Genomic DNA, 24,892 nt, shown 5'->3' on the forward strand with positions numbered 1-24,892 from the left:
GCAGCAGCTAACGGAAACCGGCGTCTTATCAGCCGTATATTTCACACGTGGCCCTGCCGATTTCGCATTCTGCGTCCTCCCCCGCCCTCGCGCTGTCATCCGCCACGGCCGGCGCGCGCTTCCCGCGGAGCCCGAAACGGGGCACGACGGTTCCGCGCGCGGCTCCACCGTAGTAGGCATCGCCGTGCATCCCAAAAAAGGGGCATAAATAGTGCGCGCCCGGACGCAAAAACAAGCGCATATCGCACGATCTGCGCGATAATGCGGCCAGAGAACAGGACTTGAGGGTGAGAGAAAAGGACGCGCCCGACGCGCACGTACTTATCAGCAGAGTCTGACAGCGCGGTTACGTGAGGTCCGCCGGGAATGGCGGCTAATGGCTCAGGTGCGCCGTCGCCTCGCCCCGACGTCGCTTCTAGAGACGCTGTCATTGCTGTCAACGCGCTTTCGCCCGTGATGCCAAGACACGAGGAGGCAGATGCATGGACCGAAATATGTGCCCGAATTTCATGCCGCGATTCCTTGTAAAGCGTTAATTAGGGACATGCGACCACAGTGTGGAAAAAGGAGCCATCCCGTTTATAGTTAGATGGGGATATAGTTGCATGTGAGCAGACTGTTTTACACGGCATTCCAATAGACGAATGCAAAGGATGAGCCTGTACAACAAAGTGTTCTCAACTTCAAAGACTTAAAACCATGCCTTTCCGTTTAGCGTCACTTTTAAACCAATATTCCACTTGCACATCTCACAGAACTAGCGATAAAGGAAGGGGTAGGGCGCTGACATTATTATAACAAGCTCAGTAATTATTTATCCGGGCCGACGGTTTGGGAATAGGGATAGTTCACCTCGAAAGGATACATAACATGACGATACAGCCATAACTAAATATTGCTAACACAAAATAACGCAGCAACTATTCACTTCTTCTAATGAAAAGAGCTCGTCCAGAATAAGTCACCCTTTTATTTTTTTGTGAAAAAGCGCACGAACTATTCGATGTAGAGAACTACGCGTCCAAACAAAATGAGAGAAGTACGCTCGGAACACGGCAATCGTAAGTTATAAGCTACAAAGTAAAAAAAAAAAAAAAAAAAAAAAGTAAAGTAAAGGATGGACGCGAATGAGAGGAAAAAATAAGGCGAAAGGTGTCCGGAGCACAGGCACACAAAGGGCAGGCGAGCGCGGCGTGGCTCGCAAAAGCGAGACTCGAGCAGCCTGGAGAGAAGCGAGGGACAGCGCGAGCCCCAATAAGTCACGGGGGCTCCCGGATGCGGCGAGGCTCTCTCCGGAGGAGGCGTCCTGGGCGTTGGACGGCGCTTTTTCTCGCAGCCGCCGCCGCCGCGGAGGGGATGCTGGCGGGGGTGCGCGGGGTGTCTTCGCACTTAGCGAGGGGTAAACAAATTTAGGGTCTCTGCGCGCGCCTTCGACCACGGGCCCCCGCGGTGGCGGCCCCGCCTGGACTGCATCAAACGAGTCCGATGCGAGTCGCTTCCCCCGCCCAAAATACTCCGCGCGGCTGCGTCCGAGCCGCGCCTGGACGGACAAGCAGCTTCTTGGCAGGCACTCATGCGCGGACTGCGAAGGCGACCTTCACGCGCGCTGATAGCGGCGCGACGCGGTTTCTGATGGCGGCCGAACAAGACGCAGCGGCGACGACAACTACGACAAGCGTCACAATGAATGGCGTTGGAGAAATTAGAATGTCCCATGTATCGAAATGTCAAAACAATAAGATAACGTTCCTGCTACTTACTAAAGGCGAATGCCACGGTAGATCTGCAAATCGTCGGCCACGGAGGCAGAAGGCTCATGCTGTGCACCTGCCGCAGCCGGATGCGAATCGCATGCCGTCTTTGCAGCTGAAAATGAGTAGCCGCCCAAATGAGCTTACATAGGTTGAGGCTGGACATGGCAGACACTGCAGTTTTCCTACTTAAATGCTCGAGATTGTGGTTGCACGTAACACACGCCACGCCTGAGATTTCATACGACCGTGAGCGCAGACATGGTTTTCTTGCACTACAGCCGTGCATATCTCCTCCCTCTACGGCATTATGAGTGAAATTCTATATATTTAGTGATTTATATATTTAAACTCGCCGGTTAGGATAACTTCCGCAGCAAGGAAGAACACGTATTTCTCATCATCCAAGCGATTATCACCAGGTGCAAGTCAATGAGGCACTGTGCACTGTTTTCTGCGGGGAAATATTAGCTTAATGCAGGGCCCAAAACACATAGGCGTATAGCTGTGCTCAAAAAAACACATAATCCTGAAAAATACATCCTGTGTTTTTCGATGAAACGTGCCCGAACTTTGAGCAAAATGAGAATACCATGTGTCACTCCCCTCATTTGCCATTGCTAAGCTCGATCGACCTTCAGGCTGTTTTTAAAGGGTATGAAAAGTGAATTCTTTTCACCGGGATATAGTTTGCACAAATACATTTAACTCTTACATAACATCTGTAGTCAAATGACGCGAACAAATATTGTTTTTAGCCACCATATATTTTCCTAAACCAATACTGTGCACTCTACACTTCTACAGGTACCATAAGGTAAGCACCAGTTTCATCCATAAGTATACCTAAAAACCGGCACGGCGCAGCTTAACAAGGACTTTATTTCAAGGCTGAGTGAAGAGTCCATTAGCGAATAAGCCCGTAGAATTGTGGTACTAATGTAATGCGCAAGTAAAGTCAAAACATAGCAAAATGCGCTCTCAAGGAGAGTGGTAAAATATAGTGAAAAAGTATTGCTTTTTATGAACTTTGAAATGGCGTTACACGGCAACGTTACTCTGGGTCTTTGATATTTACACGTTCAAATGAATGTATAGTTGCTTGCAGTAATATATATATATATATATATATATATATATATATATATATATATATATATATATATATATATATATATATGTGTATATATATATATATATATATATACTCGCAGTTGTGTGTACGAAGTCAGGTAAGACCGCGAGGCAAGACAAAAAGAAAAAAAAAATGGAAGCCAGAAGCTACTGTCTCCGGTCATGTTCGTCCGTACGACGCCTTCACGGCGAGAACGGTCGCGTGAACAAAAAAAGAAATACATTGTAGAGAGCAAGAATCATGGAAATAAAGCGGATGGTTTCACTAAATTGCTTTGCGAGTGTAGGAAACTTCGATGAGTTGGTTAAATTTTCGCGCGGAAACTCCGCGTTGCAAAGGCAATACTACTTTCGGTCATGCGTGAATGCGCGTGAGCAGACAAGCGAGTCGGAAGATATACCTGATGCAGCTATAGATTTCGAAGTAATACAACTGAAAGGTCGAAATCTGCATTTTCAGCGTGCCTCTTATGCGGTGATCCTGAAGCTGTCGTCTCCTGGTTTAGGACGAACTGCGCGAATCGGTGATGACGGACTGCCATGACGCGTCGCGCCTGCACAGAAAGTGCGCGTTCGTTCCTGTGTTGGTGCACGACTGACATAGTAAGCAGCAAAGCTGGTGTGCAGAGAAATGTAGAAAATGATAGAAATGCTGGAAGCTGTCGCGGATAGAGTGATGAAGCTCCAAACACATGTACGAGAGTCGAGATCTTGTACACACAGACAATCTCAATACCCATTGAGTCAATGGTCACCGAAATTTTCGACAGTCATCGAGATGCACCATAGTCAAACGGCAAATTTCAATGACCATTGAGTAGTGAGAGTCTGATACGACAGGTGGTGCCTCGGGTAAAAACAATGAGTAAAAATGAGAAGTGGTGCAAGATAAAACGAGGCGGATATTGGACTCAGAGCTATCTTTAATTGGAAGTGTGTTCGGAAAAGGGTATGCTCCAAAGTTTGGCATAACCTACATGCAGTAACTATGGGACAACGATGAGCTAACGATGCGCATTTAGTTTCAGGCTTTTCCGAAGCATTTCATTCATTATGCGCATGAAACGGCTATGTGCTCGTCAGTGTGAAAGTGGCGCGGCAATCAAGTGTAACTATAGGTGCGCGCGGGCATTGGGGCACTCTAGTGTAACTGATGTGCTAGTTGTATATACCAATTTTACTCCTGACAGTGCATATGCGCGTTCTGCTTTGAAAACCTGGAACTGAGGGCGAAGCTACTCGCTAATAGAGAGATTTAGCATACCATGATCCGCGATCCGCCACCGTGGCCCTCTACCGCTCGTGGGCGGGGCGCACAAGCTGATTGGTTCCGATGCGGCAGGTCTGTGTGCCAACATCCAGTATGTGGCGCCATCTGTCGGCGCCAAGGGGATCTGAGCATGCGCAGTGGAACGCGCGGTGGCGGATCACGGTAGCGGATCGCGGATCACGGTGGGCTAAATCTCTCTAGTATCGAAGCTAGCTATGGAGCCTGAAATCATTTCCCTGATTTCGGCAATTGCTCACGCGTGCGCCTTACCAAAATAATTTTCATTGCCGGAAGACGGACACCGCGCACACAGCCTGTACTACATTTTATTCACATCCGATATCTGCTAGACATGCAAATTCATATCCGCATCCCTGCGAACGTCACGCAGCCTTAAGCATCATATATTAACAGCGGGATTCGCCATGTGCAGGGCTGGCATTTTGAAAGCAGCGCCCAGCTCTGTACTTCCGTCCCAGGATTGCAGAGGGAAACAACGGCACATGATGTAGGCTCTAAAAAGCAAGCTTTGGTGCGGATGGCTTGCGGTTTCCGTGCACCTCAGGCGACTCCTAATTTTGAATAAAATGGCGCGTATGCTGATTTTTTGAGCTACGTACAACACATGCCTGGCAAATCTGGACGCACCTATACATTAGCAATTTACGGTAAGTTGCACCTGCCAGCAAGAACTGGTCACTCATAGGCAGTTGTCCAATGCGTCAGCTATACTATCTACTATGAAAATTCTCAGCTTTTGTGCACGTAAGGATTTGACAAATAATAGAGGAAAACAAATGCGCAGAGCCTGAAAGCCTTTTTTAATTGTGCAGCGCTTTTTTTATACCTTCTGATAAACGTCAGCAGACACTGTTATGAAGATAATAATGCAAATTGCGATTTCAAGTCGCGAACGCCGTAGTCTTAACCAAAAAGCTATAAACCTTAATAACTAATGTAAACTGTGCAGTTCACAGAACTAATATGAATAAGCGAAAAAAAAAAAAAAACTTCTTGACTGTGCTGCAAGCGGAATAACCTTTCGAAATAGTCCGTAATCCAGTGCCAAGATATTCACGGGAATAATGTCTGGACGGGAAAGAAAGAATAAGACACAATAAAACGTTTTTCCTTTCCACCTCTCGGAAATTAGGGCCAGCGGGTAACTGGAAGTGCAGATTGGAACGGTGTCGCTAGGGTTATCCACGTGCTATACATACGCAGAGAACCGCAGCTTCGAATTACTTGTTCTGGCAAACCTCTATCGGCTGAACCGTACTTCCGCACAAACAGAAAAGACTGGGATAGCTGCACCGGTGAATACTACTACTCTTGTGTTATCAGGAAGTAGCTATGCCAACTCTTTGCGATGGTGCCTCGGCAGAGTGTACAGTACTTTATACCCCGCCCAAAATATACTGGTACTGATGAGGAACTTGCGGCTGCAAATTAGGGGACAAATTGCTGAAAGCTTTTCATGCACTACAGCGGTACGCCAGAGGCTGGCAACGTTGCCGTTGCCTGCCCGTCTGTCAATATTGGCGATGTATAGCGATCGCGAAACCAGCCAAGAATTGTAGCTTCCTCTTGAGTATGTGGCAACTCTGCGACACTAAGTGCAGCGGAGCGCTTTCTACTTCACTTTTCTTGCACCGCTTCGAAATGACGCACTCGTAATCATTTCGCGTTACAGGCTTCCCTTATCGAGATAGTTAAATAGTGAAAGTCAGAACGAATGATCCCGAATCTATTCGCTTATGAAAATCTCCACTCGAAAAAAAAAAAAAAAAAAGAAGAGAGGAAACGAAGACCGCGCATTCCTCATCGATCAGTGCAAGAACAGCAATAATCGCGCCGCTTGCTTTTGAGTGCTTCGCAGAGACGACCGGGCTGCGGGAACAGCTGGGCGAATGAAATGGATCAGGTGTGCGCTTGCAGCCGAACACGGGTATCGTGAATGAGCGGACACAATACACCCACTAGCGGAGCAGACAGCGCACTGTACGTGCGAAACGACACAATCCAATTAAACGTCCCAGCTTTCAAGAAAACTCGCCATCACGGAAAACTGGAAGGTTGGTTGGACTGCAGAGCCTGCCAATATATACGAGGACCGTCGAAACGAAACAAGGCAAAAACAACGAAAAGCGCCCCTTCAAAGAGTGCCATCAAATCAGAACTCCCAATCACGCTTCAAAGTAATTGCAGGCACGCTCGCGCGCCTCTCGACCATCATCAAGCAGGTGCATGCTGTGAGCGCAGTAATCATACTCGGAGCAAGGACTCACCATTTAGGGACACAAGAAGTATTTGCTGTCACGAGGTCGGAGACATCTGGCTCGATCCGACGTCGTAGGCGCGTGCGGAGCTGCACAGACAAAAGGAACAATTGGCGATACGTTTTGGCATGGTGTTGTATCGAACAACTTTTGCACCGTCACCGTTCACTGCACGCTAAACGAAAGCATGGACGGCCGTCACAGACGGGCACAAAATTAAGCTTTTGCTTTACTGATCACTGGTGCGAATAACTGCCTGTGAATGATCAGATGTGAATTATATTTTAACGCGAACATCCTGCACTGAATACAGTATGTATGCTCGTTTGCCTCTTTTTGCAAAAAACGTAATGGCTCATGGCAACATTCACGCCCGAGCGACGCCAACCGCATGGGTTTCTTTGCTATGGAGTAAGCAAGAGGCATTGACTGGTAGAGCAATGCCAAACCATAACACTTATTTCCATGTATGGTGCTAAACTTGCACACGAGGCGAGCCTGCTTGGCTGGGGCAACATAACCGGCTTCAGCTTGCGGCTTATGACAGCCAAGTGTGCATGGTTCTATAGGTATACTGAGACACTCGGCAGGGTTCAAGGCACTAAAACCAGATCTTTTTATTTACAAAGCTTGATATATATATATATATATATATATATATATATATATATATATATATATATATATATATATATATAAAAAAAAGCACTGCCAAGTTTCCAGTGAATCGCTACTCCCTGGGGCACGTGCCAGAAAAATCTGCCAAGCGCTTCTGCAATGTAGGCAGAGTGTTCTGGCCAGTTTAATTAGAAGGATGACTGGCTGCTGCTCCGTTCATTTAAAGCAGGTCCCTGCGAGAAAAGAATACGCCGCAAAGGGGGAGGCGATGCGACAGAAGTCTAACATTACAAATGCAGGCGCGCGGAGGCGGTGAAACAAAGAGCGAGCAAGTGCGTAATTACGACGGCGAAATAAGACGGCTAAGCTATTTCATCGCAGATACTCACCAATATCGTTCAGACACGCAGGCGCGACGGTTCCTTCCATTTCAATCGAATGAAAGCGCGCTGCGGAGAAAGCGGAAAGCGGGCGCGCGAAAAAAAGAACAAGAAAACTCTCTGCGCTTTCCTCGAAAAAGCTTTCGCAGTGTTTACGAGACAGCACTGGCTAATTTCTGCCGGCTACGCGGCTCCTTCCGCCGCTGCTTGAGAAGGCGGTGGCTTTTCCTCGATCTTTTTGTTTCCGCAGCGAGGAGAGGGTGGAGGAGATAATAACAACAAGCGCACCAGGAATTAAACACGAAAACTAATTTTGCACCCGAGTGCCTTTCACCAATGCCATCGGATCGCTCCTTGGTTTCCGACTGGAGCCTCTTCGGAGTCCCCTTCCCCCACCCTTGCACATCCTCTCTTAATTAATTCTAGGCAAAGTGTGAGGACAAAGGGGGGCGGTGCTTTCCTAACGAGTTCCCTGGCACCGCTCGTCCAATGAAAAGTCAGCTCATTAGTCTCCCCCCTCCCTTTTCTGCCACCCCCACATGCGCGCGCGATAAAAGCGGACGAAAGAAAATCATCGCCTGACAAAATGGCCGCCTCATTTCTATCTAAACGCTGCAAAATGAGAGAAGTAAAACGACGAAAGTCCGGCGAGCGAAGCCAGTCCACCGCGGCAGCGTGGCGGCGCGCACTACGCAACATTCTTGGGCCGCATTATTTTAATAACAGCGCGAAGCCAGGGAAAAGAAAAGACAGGCACAAAGTGTGGATATATCATTAGCGCTGGCCTCCCCCTCGCCTCCCACCCTATTCTAGTTCCTCCTCCCGGGCGTCATTTATAATCAGAAGCGATCTCTGCAAACGACAATGAAGGCCTCATTTGGCGAGGCGCTGTATTTGGAAGACAACGGCTGAGCCAACACGCCGCGGCCCGAGCACCGAGCCGCTTCGTCCTAATGGGCCAATTACAAATTACCCTCCATCTCCCTGCGCCACACAAATGTCCCCCTCGTTACGAGACGTCGAAAGAGCACACGGGCTGCCATCACCGAGATGGAGAAAAATAAAGGAAACCTCGGCGATGAAGCGTCCAAATCCGGCCGCCGAGACGGCAGATCGCGAGACGTGATCTCCCTGCAGTGAAGACGGCCGCTTCTTCCTGCCGCAATGGCGCAGCCACCTTCTGTCGGTCGCACGACACCGGGACTAGGGACTGTTCTTCCGCGACCCCGAGCCTCGCCCTCCACGGCGCCACGCCGTTCGAACGCAGCGACGCCTTCCGACCGCGTGCTGCGACACTCGGGTCACCTTTTAACGCTGGCAACTTGTACAACACCATGCTCTCATGCTTACCCTTCCATCTTCAGCTCCTCTTTACTGGCTTATGCCACCCAGTCTTTGTTTTATTATTCATCTGTCTGACGGGTACAAACTAAGGTAACTCGGCATAAAGCCGCACGTTGATAGTACGCTTAAGGTGTTCAATTGCCGATCCTGATTTCAGGGATCCGATGCTGGCAGCCGAGGCCCGATTTAGATAAAAGCGAAATTCGAAAACACTCTTGTTAAATATTTCGATGCCTGTTAATGTTAAGATCCATCCAGGTCGTCGAAATTTATATGGTGCCCTCTGCTAAGGCGCTCCCTAAGGTCCATACAGTTCCCCTGTCAAGTAAATATCTATCGACGAATCAATCATTCAGCGTACGGTGCATAATGATGCCAAACAAAAGAAAAACTATATTACAACGGGTCTTGCCCTGAGCCAAGACAAAGAGGATTATAAGTAAATATTCTGAACAAATACGCTCTTTGCTAACTCGGGAACGACCACTGCTCGAGTCACTATCATTCCCTTCTGTGAGCTAGCTGCACTTACAAAACATGGGGCCAGCAGGCTCTACCCTATAGGTATCTGCACGAGTACGTGCCGCTCAGCTAAACAGGACTATGATATTCGCGCCTTTTAGAATATAAAGCGGAATCTTCAATTATTATAGAAGCCTTGCTTAAGGTGGACTCACAAGCATTATGTTTTTCAGGCCAGTTATCTTAGCAAGTTTTCACATATGCTAAGCTACACTGCCGTTCACTTCAGAATCCTGGCCGCGGCGGCCGCTATTCGGTGGAGGCGATATGCTGTGCGATTTCAGTGCACGTTAAAGAAGCCCAGGTGGTCGAAATTTCCGGAGCCCTCCACTATGGCATCTATCGTAGCCAAAGTCGCTTTGGAACGTTAAACCCCCCAAAAAAAACAAAACCAAACTTCAGAGCGCTGAGCACGGGGTTTGTTTCAGTGCAGCTGGCCGTCGGCTTGAACCGAGTGGCGGGAAGCTTCTGAAATGAAACTTTATTAGCAACGAATGAGTCTTTTGGGATGGAGCGCATTTGGCAAGCACTCGCAGATTATGACTAGCAGCTTACCGGTATCGCTCAAGAGGAAAGGATACAACAGTTGCATCTTACCAGTACTCACCTATGGGGCTGAAACGTGGAGGCTAACCAAGAGAGTTCTACTTAAGTTGAGGACAACCGAGAGGGCTATGGAACGAAAAATGGTAGGGATAACATTAAGAGATAGGAAGCGTGCAGAGTGGGTCAGAGAAATAACTCAAGTCACCGACATTCTAGTGGACATTAAGAAGAAGAAATGGACATGGGCAGGACATGTAGTGCGAAGAGAGGATAACCGATGGTCGCTTAGGGTAACCAACTGGATCCCAAGGGAAGGAAAGCGTAGCAGGGGGCGGCAGAAAGTTAGGTGGGCGGATGAGATTAAGAAGTTCGCAGTGGTCAAGTGGATGCAGCTAGCACAGAACCGGGTTAAGTGGAGAAATATGGGAGAGGCCTTCACCCTGCAGTGGGTATAATCAGGCTGATGATGATGATGATGAGTTTTTTGCTGCCGGAAAAGCATCAGCGCGCCCAGAAAGAGCCAGAGTTAATCTGGACGAAGCACGAAAAGCAAACTGGAGGGACAGTTAAGCTCCGCCTTAAGTGTACGGCGCGACAGCGTTAATGGGCTCCCTTAAGTGGCTATCCCTACGCGAACACGGACACTTTCTTATTTCTATTTTCTTGCCTTCCTCAAGACACACAAGACATGCCTAACCAACCCAACCCTAATAAACATGTCTTGATGGACTATGGATAGCGAGCCTGAACCGCGACGCGACAGTTCCCGCGGTTCAATTTCCATTTCACCGCAACGTTGCTTTCAGCGCAATTAATTTACCTTATTACACGCCATATTATCGTTTGATTCATTACATTATAAACGCAATCTGTTGTGATGATTAAAATAATTTCGATTCCGCGTGTCATCACAGCCCTGTCCATCCGGATTTTCGCCACAGGTCGTCGGTGTTTGCTCCCACCGTGCACTATAACGTCATGGCGTTAAAAAAAAAAAAAGTTTAGTTGTCTTTACTATCCCTCTAAACAACCTGCTTTCCACTATCGCTCTGCTCATGCGTTGGCTTCCTCGGAAAGTTAGGGGAAACCGCGGGTAGTCGAGCTCGCCGAATACACGTGAAGCCAGTATGTTTTTACACTCACGCTCGTATACGCATCCGAATGAGCAGATATACACCATACTAAATTACTCACATCAAAGATCCGTACGCACAAGCATGGTTAAACATACTCTGCTTTGAGAAAAGTACTAAGTTTGTCACTTGGCCATGCATAAACTGACGGAAGCCGACATACTAGCAGTGCAAAAAGAAAAGAAAATACAAAAAATGATCCCATGACAACAAGCTTGGAAACAACAGGGTGCAGCTTGTGTGCAATGTGCAAAGGGGTGGAGGCACAAAATTCTCCCCAGTGTAATTTTGCTCTGGAACTATGGCATTAGAAAATGTGAATCGACTTCGCCAGCACTCAATTGATTTTCTTTTTACGTTTATTATATAGTATCAGTTTCGATTCATGTTGCCGGACGGAAGTTCAGCAACCTGTATGAAATCACGTGATGTATAAAAGAGCTGCGATATATTCGCTGCTTTATAGCTTTATTTCAGACTATTACGCTAAGCTGCTTCAGAAGCCAGAATGACAGTCACTAGACGAATAATTATTATGTTACTGCTTTTGTGGGCCTCACGTGATCTTATGCTCACTTGTCATGCCGCAACCATCGTTCGTCAATCTGCAATTCAAACGAAAAATGTGTGGCAGAAGAAGCTCAATCACAAGTTATCCTATTTACTGAGCGTTGGCGAATTTCACACGGCGATTATTTTTGCTAATCCCTTGCACATGATTGCAAAGTAGAAATACACTAAGAAACGCCTGATGTCCTTATGACTTTATGAAACTGATGGTCACTGTGATCGGCAGCATTCTGATTGTTTGAAGTTTTTTGTTGTGAACTTTACGATGCACTTCATCGGGCGCATTCTCACACCTCGTTAAATCACTTTTCCTCCAAGGCGATTTCAACTTCCCAAGCATTGTCTGGTAATATGACTATTGTTATACGTCCCTTCCCTCCGGAGAACTCGATGGTTGACTCGCATTTTCTGCGGTTCTGAGAAGCTTCGTAGACCTGTTACAAATGCTACATTATCACTCTTTAACTTCCGTTTTCTCACTGAATACAGCCATTTTATTCTCAATGAATACTCTCCCAAGTCTTAGGGGTCATAATGTAATTCACGTCACGCTTGTCGCTATCACGTACACGTAACTACTTCGAAATAAAAAGTAAATGAAACACAGCTGCCTCACACGTCGCTGTAACATGAACCTCGCTCCGTCTAATAGGTGAATCCTCGACCATGTACCTCTCAAATTGTCAGCGCAAGAAAATTGGCCTTCGAGAACGCATAAAATCTAAATATACCCTCGTCACGTAACTTCTCTAGCATGAGCGCTGCCTGCTACAGATTTGAAGCCCGTTTTCCTCGCCCCAAGCAAAGGCTTCACCAAGTAACTCACTTATCACTGGCTGATAAACGCTGGACATCGCACAAGACTCTAGCTACTGTTCACTCAGCTAAAATAAAATGAATTTCTTTTCCTTTTCAGCGGAAACCACATACGGCGGTAAAATTATATCCAATAAGTTTTAGTCTACTATTCCGGCGCATCCAGAATATGAGGCATCGTTGCTGACAGCATAGAGCGACAGTGCCCCTTGCTGCTTAGCTACGACCTCATTAAGGCCCTCTCTCACCAGTCAGTAACGTATTCGATGGCTCGATTACTCATCCAAGCATGACATTATTATCTATCCAGAAGAATTCTTTCGGTTATCATCAATCTTAAAAGTTCATCATATTCATGTGTCGTTGATGGCACCATTAATTAAAAAGACTAGCGCATGTAACAAGGACACAGACATAGAAGAAGACAGGACGAGCTCTAACTAGCCCAGCTTGACGAGCTCTAACCAGCCCAGCTTTCTGCCTTGATTGATTGATGGCACCACTGGCAAGACGTTTAAAGCACACAGTTCGATACTCCTTGATCATTGTACAGTTCATTTTCCTAGTCCAGCAGCATGCAAGCTTTGCGAGCGATTCACAGAAAGTAATGTAATTTTTGTTTAAAATTATGGCTTGAACGAACTTCCGATCGACGTCGTTCACAGCCTCCGAAAGCAAAATTTCAGAGCCTATGTTTGCTCATCTTGCGAACATTATTTCTTCTGAATTTTTGCATAACGCAAAGAATTTCGGAAATCATTCTCTTGTGAAACAAATCTTGTTTTTGCTAAGAATGTACAGTCGCGAGCAAAAGTTGACAGGATGCGTGCTCTCGGAAACAAACATAGTGCACCGCTGCCTAGCGACCAAGTCACACAGTACCCGCGGGCGAAGCAGGCACGTCCCTTCGTATGTACGAGCATTTCAGGTTTTCCCCTGGCTTAAAGTTTGGCTTCTCTGGAGGTGAATGTTTAGACTAGCTGTGCATTTGACCCCTACTCACGCTGGCCACAACATGTCTTCATGACGCCCTTGGTAAATAATATGACCATTATGTCACTGTTTAAAAGGGAACTACGCAAACACAGGACAAGGAGAGGAACGAATAATAATGATCCTATGTTACAGAATGACTTGAGCAACAATACTTGCCGAGTCTAGCAAACAGGAGTATGATGTTAGGCGCTTGAAAATGTGCACCAAAGAAAACTGAATCAAAACAATGTTCGCGCTATTGCTCGGGTCCTGAAAACATGTTCCTTAGATTGCCGCCGAACCTAGCTCCATGCCAGGATACATTCGTCGCATCTTTTCAGGTCAGTCGTTCAGTCGTATCCGACTCTTCGTGCCCCTATGGACCATGTCACGCCACGCTTTCCGGTCTCTCACTATCTTCCTAACATCACATAACTTCATCTGCAGTGCCTCGAGGATGCCATCTAACCATCGCGTTCGCTGCCTACCCCTTCTCCGGCGACCCTCAACCTTTCTCAACATCAAATCTTTCGCCAGCGACTCCTCTCTTCTCATCAGATGACCAAAGTAGCTGAGCTTTAACTTTAGAATTTGACCTTCCAATGAGCAGTCAGGGTTTATGGTCGACAATATTGACTGATTTGATCTTCTGGCAGTCCAAGGAACTCTCAAGAGTCTTCGCCAGCACCACAATTCAAACGCGTCAATTCTTCGGCGGTCAGCCCTTTTCACAGTCCAACTCTCGCATCCATACATCACAACTGGAAAGATCATAGCACGAGTTATACGGATCTTGGTTGGCAGACTAATGTCTCTGCTCTTTACCAGGCGGTCAAGGCTAACCATTGCTCTCTTTCCCAGAAGCAGGCGTCTCTTAATTTCATGGCTGCAGTCTCCTTCCGAGGTAATCTTGGAGCCCAAGAAGAGAAAATCTGTCACAGCTTCCACTTCTTGTCCATTGATGCTCCAGGACTTGATAGGGCAAGAGGCCATGATCTTTGTCTTTTTAATGTTTAGTTTAAGCCCAAACTTCTCACTCTCTTCTTGTACGCGCATCAGAAGTCTCATGAGTTCCACATCACTTTCTGCCATTAAAGTGGTATCATCCGCATATCTAAGGTTGTTGATACGTTTTCCAGCAATCTTCACTCCAGCTGAAGACTCGTCCAGGCCGGCCTTCCTCATGATACACTCTGCATATAGGTTAAATAGACAGGGCGACAGTATGCAGCCTTGCCTCACTCCTTTCTCAATCGGAAACCAATCAGTAAGACCATGCGCAGTTCTGACTGTGGCCTCTTGTCCTTCATACAGGTTCCTGAGGAGACAGATGAGGTGAATTGGAACCCCCATCTCTTGGAGAGCTTGCCACAATCTGCTGTGATCTACGCAGTCAAACGCTTTCGCATAATCAATAAAGCAGAAGTAGATGGGTTTCTGGAACTCTCTTGCTTTTTCCATGATCCAGCGAAGGTTCGCAATTTGGTCTCTAGTTCCTCTGCCCTTGCGAAACCCAGCTTGCACGTTCGGAAGCTGTCGATCCACATACTGCTGCAGCCTTCCTTGGAGGATTTTCAACATCACCTTGCTAGCATGCGAAATAAGCCCGATCGTGCGGTAGTTGGAACAATCTTTGGCACTGCCTTTATTTGGAATGGGGATGTAAACTGACCTCCTCCAATCCTGTGGCCCCTGCAGGGTTGTCCAAATCTTCTGACATAATGTATGCAGAATGTTAACAGCGTCATGGTTGAGGTTTTGAAGCAACTCAGCTGGAATGCCATCAATTCCGCCAGCTTTGTTCTTAGCAAGGCTGGCTAAAGCCCATTCAACTTCACTCTTCAGGATGCCCGGCTCGAGATCAGTAATCACAACCGTCTTATATTGGGTTTGCACATTCGGCTCCTTCTTGTACAGTTCTTCTGTGTATTCCTGCCACCTCTTCTTTATCTCTGAGGCTTCAGTGAGGTCCTTGCCTCGTTTGTCCTTTATCACGCCCAGCTTAGCACAGAAGCTTCCTTTGATATATTTGATTGTCTTATACAGAGCTCTTGTATTCCTTAATTGGCTGTTGTCCTCAACTGCTTGGCACTGTATGTTCAGGAAGGCATTCTTATCTCTCCTTGCTATTTTCTGAAAATCCGCATTGAGAACCTTGCATCTTTCTCTTTCCCCCATAACTTTTGCCATCCTCCTTTCCTCAGCTATTTGCAAAGCCTCTTCAGATAACCAGTTTGCTTTCTTGAATTTATTTTGCTTTGGAACTACCTTAGTAGCAACTTCTTGTATTATATCACGAACATCAGTCCACATCTCTTCGGGCTCTCTGTCTTCCAGATCTAATTCTTGAAATCGATTCCTCACTTCTACAGCATATTCTAATGGAATATGATCCAGATCATACCTGAAAGGCCTTCTAGTTTTCTGCGTTTTCCTCAATCGAAGCTTAATTTTGGCAACAAGAAGCTGATGATCGGTGCCACAATCGGCCCCAGGCCTTGTTTTTGCTGCTTGTATAGCGCTTCTCCATCTCTGCCGGCAAAGAATATAATCAATCTGATTCCTGTACAGACCGTCCGGTGAAGTCCATGTGTACAGGCGCCTCTTGTGCTGTTGAAAATGAGTATTCGCTATGGTCAGGTTGTTTTCTTCATGGATCACTGCCTTGTCGTGGCGGAGGGGCTTGCGAAACTCGATGAAGTCGTGAGCTCTGCTGTGTAGGGCCACCCAAGATAGACAGGTCACGGCAGAGAGTTCTGACAAAATGTGATTCACTGGAGAAGGTAATGGCAACCCACTCCAGTATTCCTGCCAAGAAAACCCTATGGCCAGTCGCATCTTTTACTTGACGCTAAAGTAAGAAACTCTTGTCTACTATTGGAGACGAAAGTCTGGAGTACTAACTAGCAACAATCAAAACGCAAAGTTTTGCTCTGGGCCGGAGGCCTGAAACGACCTTTGTACAACTGAAAGCCGAATTCTCATTTTCTAACGTGAACTAGTCAAAACAGACGGTCGTTGGTACGCATCAGGCCTACGCGTCCATATCTCCATTCGCGCTTTCTGGAGAGTTTTTCCACGATAATACAATTCGTATTCGTAAATTTCTTGACTATGATCAGTATGAGGCGTAGCTAAGATTATAGTAGTAGTAAGTTTACTAATCGTTCCACTCGCTTCACTACTATCAAATTAACTGCACAGTTAACGTTGCCGCGAAGCTGATCCTTAAATTTGCGCAACTGAGCAATAATTATTCGCATCTATCGGTTTCTCCAAAGCTACTCTCTTTCGTGAAGTCTGGATTACGCCTCCTCTGTTACAGAACTGGCATCAGAAAAAAAGAAAAAAAGAAACGTTTGTCATTCGCTGCAAAAACTGGTATATTATGAATTTATGATGTGCTACTTCCAAAAACAACCCCTCCCCCCCCTCCCCCCCCCCCCCCAAAAAAAAAATAAAAAACTGTCTATAACAGACAGCTGTTTCTATCCCACTTGCAGCGAGTTCTAATGTGTCCTTAATCAATTTGCTTAACCGCACTTCGCATTTTTCTTCAATTATTTTGGTTTTGGGTAATTAGGGAGTTAGGAGGGATTGGAGTGTAGCTTCTCACTGAGAGCCATCCCTTCAATCAAATAAAGGATTCATTCATTCATTCATTCTAGTTTTGCTGGTGCATATAATGATGTGAAAGCAGAATATGTTCCACTGGCACAAAAGCTGGCGGCTTCGGCGTCCATGGCACGAAAATCAGGAGCATGCCTCTGGCAGGCGCTGCTTGGCCGATTACACGGATTTCAGACATGCAGTCAGCCATGTCACCTGCCAACTAGCACCTGCCAGAACAATATTCGGCTCGTGAGGAGGACTGAACAGACACAGACAACAGCGTTCAGGCGGAGTGGAAGCCTTATTGACCAACACCGACATCTGATGTCAGCAAGATGCGGAGGCGCTGCTTTCAGCCGACTGGCGGTGGCAAGTAGGCTTAGCGTCCATAGAAATAATTTTTCTGGTTTCGCGGTCCGCCTATTATGTCGTCCGTTGGTGATGAATAAGCATGAACTCCCTAAAATGGATTCTGAGATTGTAACGCATCACTTCGAAAGCGGGGTATTTTTTAAACGCCGTGAAGCGCAGAGGGGTACAACTGGGGGCGCGACATGCATGTGAGCAAACCGTACCAAATCTTTTTTTCTCTTTTCACAAAGCACTAAGGAGGCGGCCAGTCGCTAAAAGTTGGCGAACGCTTCGAAAAGCAGTGTAACGAAGTATGCTGCGTTATATCTAAGGCGGTATATTTTTAAAACACACCGACAAATGTATGTTGTGAAGCCAGACAGGCTCCCAAAACGCCCTCTATCCGCTGGGTGCTTCTCTAAATCGCACACGCTTCTAGTGGAGTCCGGGATGCTGCTGTGTTCAAACGGCATTCTGCAGCGTTCAAAGCATTGCCAGTCAAACGATACAAAGATTTCCATTGAAGGCAGACAGCACGATAAACGAACCGAGCACAGTAGCAGACGACCAACACCGTGTTTACACGCAAAGGTATACGCGTTTGTCGGAGCTTTGAGGGGCGTGAGTATTGTCTGCACCGTCGTCTGCTACAGTGCGCAGTGCTGTTTCGTTCGCCTGCTGTAGCGTTCGAGAACTGCGTTTTTTATGTACTGCTGTATAGGCTGCATGATTTCAACGACAGTAATAGTAAGCAAATCTACGCATGTGGCAGCATAACGGTCTACAAGAGAAGCTTGCGTGATTCGAAAAACGCCAAGCGGATGTGAGCCTTCAGGGAGATATATCCGGCTGCAAAACACTAATTTATCAATACGTAAAAAAAAAAAAAATGCCTTCGTAATGACGCAGCATACTTTGTCACACTCTTCTTCAAAGCGCCTGCCAACGTTTAACGATCGGTCGCCCTCACGTCCTCTGTAAGAAGAGAAAAATATTTCGGTGTGTTCTGCTTGCATGTGTTCCTAGGAGTCGCTCTCCTGACTCATACCATAATACCTTTCGCGGCGTTTTGAAAACACACTGACTTCAAAATGACGTGTCATAATTTCACAATCTACTCTAAGGAGTTCGCGCATGTTGCATGTCCCAATCGGACGACATCGTAGGTGCACTGTGAAGTAAAAAAAAAAATGCTTTGAATACTTTTGTTTTTATGTATATCTAGAGGAGCTAGCCTACTTTTCACCACCCTCCCCCCGCCCCCCTCCCTCCACTCCCCGTTAGGTACGGAATTCGCGAGTGGCTCTTTTGTTTGTAAACACGGTGTCGGTCTATAGTGCTAGGGCACTAGAAGTGGCGTCACCATAAAGTCGTAATGCCAGCGGCCACCTGTCACAATTATAGAATATCAATCTAATGCAAAAGCATTAGAAGTCGCATTACTGGAGAAACCCGGCGTCAGAGTGCTGTCATAAGACTACCTGCCAACAGCCACCTGTCACAATCAGTTGAAAAGTGAAAAATTTAACATAAATCCATTAAAACCCTGGGAGAAACCCGGCATCCTTCGAAAAGCGACGTCCTAAAACCACCTGCCAACTAGGTGCCTGTCACAATCAATTTACGCTATCCTAAACTGCAAACATGCGCAAGCGCCGTTCCTAGAATGCGGGGCAGCCCATGAGAATTATATGTCCCATTAGCACAAAAGCCAGAGGTCACGGTGTCCATGGCACGAAGTTCGGATGACGTCACCACATCGGTGTACTGTGCTGCAACGTTGACTCATACATTGTGGAACGTAGCATTACACAGCACTTTATAAGTAACACAGAAGAAGGTGTAGGCTATTTACAAGCATTATGCACAGTCGTGACTCGTTGTCATTATAATGATTTCGTGTTCTCACACCTACGTAGTGTTAAAGGTGTCGAATTTTTGCACTGCAACCAACCCAAAACTTCTTTGCACTCAATATGCCCATTTCCTTGGCGAGGTAAATAACACGGAAAATAAGTTAATAAAGTTTACTACAGGGGCAGTTAGGCCCCAAAACGGTGTGGCATAATCTGTCTTGTGTTCTTTGAAACGTCAAACATCTAAACGCAGACATCGTGGCGACCCGTTCTCAGTGCAAGTGATTTTAGCGCCAGCGACCGGGGAATTGAAAGTGGCGTGAACACTGGCGTGCTATCATCTCGCGCACGTTCCATTCGAATTCGCCCCGACCTGCGCAGCAAACATCAAGTGCGATCACTTCTGGGCGGCAAACGAGTTTCCAGTTGCTCAAGAATCTGTAGGCTTACACTGACCTACGAAATCGTCACCTTTTTCTTGTTAATTGGCTGCGCGACCGGAAAAAGCGCCAGCGCAAGGATTAGGCGGCTCATACGAAGAGTGCTAATAGCGCCACGTTTATGTAAAAGGCGGCTCCCTGCATACTACCGCACGGCACGGCCAACTAAATCAACAGAACCTCGCGTATACCATTCATGACTACTGGCGAACAGACCACACGGATAGGCTTCCTGTTCACCAGAGGGGGCCACGCCTTCGCCGAGCGACAGGCAGCACGGGAGCGCAGGGCGTCGTGGCACGCATCGCGACAAAGCTGAGTGGGACAGAGCGACCGGAATTCGCCCCGGCGGCGCTCGGGAGTGCTGGAGGAAGCGCACACGACGGAGCGTTTCCACGGCGCATGCAATTTCCATGCCGGATACATATCGACGGAGGTTACTCGATGTAGGCGAAGGAAAAGAGAATCACAAAAAAGTGTCCCATTTCGCCGAGCGCTGCGCATTAAGAGTTTACAAGCCTGGCTGACGCGAATCAACACAGACGCCCCGGCATCCAGCAAGTATAAATCTTGTCTCCGGGCTTTTTACATAATCGTTTACGCAGTCTGGGCTTTCCGCAATAAAGTCTCCACCCCGTGGCAAGGGCATATTAAGAACACTGCTGCAGCCAGCGTCACGGGAAGTAAAGAAACAAGCGTTGAGTGCATTCTGACGCGCAGGAACTTGAAACATTTTCCACACACTTGCTTAGGGAGCATTCATAACTCAGCCGTTTTGTTTGTTTAATCGTTCAGCTGGTTTGCCACTTCTTTTTCCCCTACTGGCATACCACACCAGAAGGTGACATATTTGTTGAAGTGCAGAGCAAAAGAATTCCTGGGGATAAAAAGGACCGCTTGAAGGAGTTGGTGCGCGTTCAGAGATACTTGGAAAAAATTCGCGTGTTCGAGGAAGAATCCCTGACAAGTCTGGGGTGCATTAAAATGCACGAAGACTGCAGCAGTGGCGGCGTGAAGGGCACCTGGGGAGAGTTGAGGTACTTCAAATAGTTGATATTTAGGTTCGTCAGGAGCTAAGTACGTGCAAGTATAGCAGTCGAAGCATGCAAGCTGGGCATCTAAACACCAGCAAACGAAAACCATAAGTAAAAAAGTGACACAGTTGGAGTCTTACAAGCAAAGCTATTCACCAACGAGGGGCAGCAGTAAGGGGTAGCAGTGATGCCCTCGTCGGCCAAGATTCAACGGCCTCTTAGTCTCTCACACACACACGCTCCCACTAAACCTAGCCGGCATGCGTCGTCGATAAAGCTGAATGAGGTAAGGATGAAACAGCATTTTAAAAATAGAACAAATATACTGTTTTGTTTGAGTGATTTTAATATAGCGACAAAGACATGTGCACAGCGCTATAAGTACCAACTATGCTAGTAAAATCTAAGCGTGGTGCCAGCTATGAATTGCAGTACAGCTCTAGTGCACACATTGTCAACCTCATGCTGCATAAGCTTCAGCTTGCCATGGTAAATAACTTTCTGAAAGCATACATTCGGTTTTCTTACCTGCCGATACGCGCACATTTCTGCCTTTTGCACGACCTACTGCATAAACTTGTCTAGCAGATATAACGGTTATGTAGAGTTGTGGGAAGTAGCAAACTAGGAGATGACGTAGGCCTTAGCAAGCCCAGTGCAGTTACATAGACAGTCATAGATCAGCGAGAAAACAAAAATAAAGAAAAAAGGCTTTGTCGAAGGTGTGAAATCACCGGCTTGTCCCAAACTTTTCTATAAGTAATTCACAAGAACTTAGAAAAGCTGAGCCACACGCATGTAAGCAAACATTCCCGGTTTCCAAGCTGCTCTTTCGTCGATTGGCCGATTTAGCTTATTCAAGCAACACAGGTAGGATGCTGGGCTAAATAGTGAGCTGGGCGCGATTCCGAGATCCCCGCGAGGGAATTAAGAGGCGAGTACATGTGTATTTCGCCCTCTTGAGCCAAGAAGAAAAGCCAAAAGAACGCAAACATCGCGCAGAGAGCGCAGCAGGGCTGAGGGAGACGGGCCGAGGTGCGCGCCCGTTGACACTTGATGCGTCGCTGCGGCCGCCTTCGCGCGTTTTCCCATGAGCGTTTCTAATGAATATGCCGGCTCGGCTGTCGCAACCTCGAGCAAGCGTGCGCGAGCGCGCGCGCGCGCATGGACATGTACACGCCCGGTTCCCAGATTTAAAATTCAAAAGTCACTCAGGCTCGGATAAGCCTTGGTAATTGGTTCCCTGTGTCTGCAACACGACATTCATATTCAGCGGAGGGGGTGACGCATGTCATCCGTGTCTGTTACTAGGGCCCCCAAACTCTAAGCGTTTGGCAAAACCAAAAGGCGACGCGAAGAAGGAACGAGCAAAAGAAAACAAAATGAGCACCTTAACAACGAGAAAAGCGCTTTTTTTTTTCTTTTTTTTTTTGCGTGCTATCATCGTATATGTGCAGGCTAGCATGCGACCATGTGCGCGGGACACCATGCGACGCGCCACCTTCAGCTCGAAGCATGCAGCCATGGACGCCCTGGTATCCCACCCATACGGCCTGTGCCTCTCTGGCAAGCACGCACAAGACGCGCAAGCGTACATCTCACCGCGACCCCTTAGGGACCCGCACTCGTTTCCTGCACTTAGGTTCCTGGGTCCGCTTTGGCGTACCTGCTCGCGCTATATGGGTCGCATCCTCGGATACAAATTTCATCCTTAGTCACAACAATGTAGCCTTCCAGATCTCATCAGGTGACTCAGACTTATCTCTATATAAAGACCAACCGTATAGGCGAGTCAGCGGTGCCATGGAAACGCCGTGGACAGTCTCATCGCTGCAGCTGCGCGCCCAAGGCAACGTCGCCCGCGTTGCGGAGTTTCGGGACGCGACGAACGAAACCATCTGTCGAGTAATCCGCAGATGCTGCGGCTAGGCGAAAAAAGAAAAAGAAAAACGATTGCTCTCCTTAGCAATATGTACAAGCATGCAATCAGTGCTCTGCCTGGAATAACATTTGCAATTTCACCAAAAAGGGAAGGAAGCCAAGTCATGAGAGTACAGTGACCGTGTCTAGACATGAGACATTTTAAGTTTTCCAAGTGAAACAGCACACAGCAAGCCGTTTCTTGCGCTTTTAACATTCAGGAATTAAGATAAAGTCGAAGCAGGCGAGAGTGATTAGCAAGCAGGTTCCTTTCAGTGCAGTGCGGTGCTGCTTAGGCTATTAGTCATTCATAGTAACGTCACAAGAAATGCTGAGCGAACAGAAGACAGTGAAAGTAGCAACAAGAAACGATACGTGCGTAATGCATGATGGCAAGCCATTCTGCTAAATGGAAAGAAACTACCTTATTGATCATAAAATGCACACCGTAAGTCACAAGGAATGCATATAACATCACATCTGTTACTAACCTTGAACTTGTAACTGTTAATAACGTCGTATTTCTCTCATATGAACGCCGTTTTATATAGCCGTTTTATCTGCGAGCTAAAACGCTAGTTCTATAGTCATTATCGATGTTCTTGAGTAAGGTGCCAAAAAAAAAAAATCAGATATTGATATTGTTGCGAGTGTATTTGGAACAGAAACATTAGGCCACCACCAACTATTCCTGTCCTACATTATATATTGAACAACCCATTAGCTGTCAAGTTGTTTTCTTCAAAGCTGTTCCTTTAGTTTTTCCGTTTTAGCTCCTTTGTTTGGTTTGGTTTATAGTGTTTAGCATTCTAAAGCGACTATGGCTATGAGAGATGCCGCAGTGGAGAACTCCGGAAATTTCGACCACCTGGGGTTCTTTGACGTACACTGACATCACACAGAACACGGACGCTTTGCTTTTCGCCTCCATCGAAAAGCGGCCGCCGCGGCTGAGATTCGACACTGCATCCTTGGGTACAGTAGTCGAATCGAGCGCCTCAACTTCCGTGTAACCGCTGCGGGGCGTATTGTATATTGAGGTTTCATATATTTCGAGGCAGTAACTATACTTGTTCATATTTAGCTGCGTGCGTGTTGAACGGCACAGTTTTAAAGAAGATTAGCTGAAAATGAGAACAAACAATCTAAAGCGAGTTAATATTTGGGGGAGTAGGGAGGGGAGGAGAGGTGCCGATGTTCCAATAACCGATGTGTGAAAGGGGCACTGCACAGACCAACTTTTTCTTTAAATGTCATTGCTGTCTTCATTTACCTAGTGTTACCCATTTTATAATAAGACCTAAAAAATCAGAGGTTTCTTGGTGGTTTAGAAAACGCATTTAGCACAGCGCTGTACAGATCCTAGGATAACATGCCGTTGCGGAATTGACCGCGTCCCAATAAGAAATCAAGCTGCAGGAAACAAAACTGCATGTGGTTCAAGAGCGGGTGGCCCGTACCTTCAAAACCTTCAGCCAGACAGCAAAATGTTTCACCACAGGCGGGGAGTCATGGGGTACGACCACGATAGATAAAGCATGTACCAAATGGCGTTTTCAAACGCCGCTTAAGTAGCTGCAGTATTAGGACGTCAACAATTTATTGCGAAAGCAAAACTACGCCAGGTCTAACCACTCGTCGCTGTGTGCCGTGTCCGTGTCCGTGGAGGAAGAGGAATAGGAGGAGGAGAAGGAGGAGGAGGAAGAGAAAGAAGGACGCTCGGTTACCCGCAGCTAATGCTTTCGCTCAATATTCGATTCAGCAGCGTTGAGCGCTTCAATTTTTGTTTCCATATTTGCATGATCTGTGCTTTAAGCAACTTTGTACACAAGTGTGTATATTGTGAACTCGCAGCTTTTTTTTTTTTTTTTTTTTTTTTTTTCAGTGTGCCTTAGCTAGCACTAACTTCTTTGTCCCCCTTCATGGATCACTGCCTTGTCGTGGCGGAGGGGCTTGCGAAACTCGATGAAGTCGTGAGCTCTGCTGTGTAGGGCCACCCAAGATAGACAGGTCACGGCAGAGAGTTCTGACAAAATGTGATTCACTGGTGAAGGTAATGGCAACCCACTCCAGTATTCCCTGCCAAGAAAACCCTATGGCCAGTCACAATACCATTATCGATATGGCGCCGGAAGATGAGCCCCCCAGGTTGGAAGGCGTCCCACATGTTACTGGGGATGAACAAAGGGCGATTCCTAGTAGCTCCAGGACGAATGAAGCGGCTGGGCTAAAGCCAAAAGGACGCTCAGTTGTGGATGTGTCGGGAAGCGACCGGAAAGTCCGATGTTGCAAGGAGATATATCACATAGCAACATGGAATGTAAGATCTATGACGCAAGGT

General features: G+C 47.0%; 1 protein-coding gene across 6 annotated transcripts in view; it reads right to left on the minus strand.

Annotated features, from left to right (window-relative positions):
• The window catches only part of zfh2 (Zn finger homeodomain 2), a 359,438-nt gene that overhangs the window by 196,977 nt on the left and 137,569 nt on the right, over window positions 1-24,892 (minus strand). For 4 of the 6 annotated variants that reach the window (XM_084589992.1, XM_084589986.1, XM_084589990.1 and 1 more), the window contains one exon: window positions 6,444-6,523. The gene's annotated coding sequence lies outside the window, so the exon portion shown is untranslated. Of the gene's footprint in view, window positions 1-1,760; window positions 1,867-6,443; window positions 6,524-22,411; window positions 22,557-24,892 lie in introns of all 6 variants that reach the window. The other 2 variants (XM_084589989.1, XM_084589991.1) reach the window with 2 other exon arrangements.

This window comes from Amblyomma maculatum, chromosome 1, assembly GCF_055883805.1.
Source record: "Amblyomma maculatum isolate TAMU_Amacu chromosome 1, ASM5588380v1, whole genome shotgun sequence".
NCBI lineage: Eukaryota > Metazoa > Arthropoda > Arachnida > Ixodida > Ixodidae > Amblyomma > Amblyomma maculatum.